The sequence below is a fragment of the Penaeus monodon genome, chromosome 33, assembly GCF_015228065.2.
Source record: "Penaeus monodon isolate SGIC_2016 chromosome 33, NSTDA_Pmon_1, whole genome shotgun sequence".
Lineage (NCBI taxonomy): Eukaryota > Metazoa > Arthropoda > Malacostraca > Decapoda > Penaeidae > Penaeus > Penaeus monodon.
The window spans coordinates 15,203,228-15,204,288 of record NC_051418.1 but is presented as its reverse complement, the minus strand read 5'-3'; the positions used below and the strand labels follow the sequence as shown (position 1 = coordinate 15,204,288).

The following is a 1,061-nucleotide window of genomic DNA, read 5'->3' as shown; positions in this document are numbered from 1 at the left end:
TATATGCCCAAATAAATGTCTAAATATACATAGTTCTTGTAAACTAACCTTTTTTAGCGCAACAATTGCTTGGAGTTCTTTCATTAGTCAGTTCCCTTTTTTGTGACCACTTTGTATGCTACCCGTGCCTGCACGAAGAATGAATGTATCAACCAAAGTCATACATTTCAATATATTACATACTTAAATTGTAGTCTATATTCTTGTAAGACTGACATTTTTTCTATTATAATAATTACTTATAACTGAGAAACAAGTAAGTGCTACTTACCTCTGCTAGTGTTATATGCTCTGAATTGGTGTTGACAAATGCATCATGAAGTTTTCTGTAAAGTTAACATACACTTACACTTGCAAAAGTACTTCAAAATCAAGTATATATTTAACAACTATCTTGAACATATATGACACATTTCTAAATTGAATATTCAGGGCACACAAAAACCTCATAAGATATTCATCTTCAACACAACTGTCAAATAGTTAGGAATCATCAGCTCCCCAAACTTACATCAGCTTGTCTCCAAGTTGAAGATATGGATACTTAATTGGCTGTACTTGATCTTCAAGACCAAGGTCTTCAGGTCGAAGGTTCTCTCGAAGAATCTAGATAGATAATGCAATTGTGAAAGAGTGAATATAAAAAAGAAATAAAATCTTCAGAGCATCTATGAAAATAACATAAGTGAAAAATTATTAAGAAAAAGAGGAAAACTGTCAGAAAAAAAATGTCTGTCCATACAAAATGAGCAAAAGACAAAAATTTATGTGACAGTTTGGAGATAGTGTGAAGTAACATACCTAGCTGTACAATTAAGAGCATGATTAATCTCTGGAAAGACTGGAATTCCTTGCCTCTCCACAAGATCTTGCACTGTGTGGAGGCCATTGGTAAGTTCCCTGTACTCTCTGCAACAAGTAATTATTTTGATAAGTTAAAAAATATTTTGTGAATTTTTGAAAAATTTACCCAAATATGAATGTAATGTAGATACTTAACATATACTATGGTTAGCAAAAAAAGGTTTTTGCCCTCTCTATAAATTTTGTAAAAAAAAAAA

General features: G+C 31.4%; 1 pseudogene; it reads right to left on the bottom strand.

Annotated features, from left to right (window-relative positions):
* Positions 1 to 889, bottom strand: part of LOC119594269 — a 4,410-nt pseudogene extending 3,521 nt beyond the window's left edge.
* Positions 890 to 1,061: the final 172 nt, after the last annotated feature.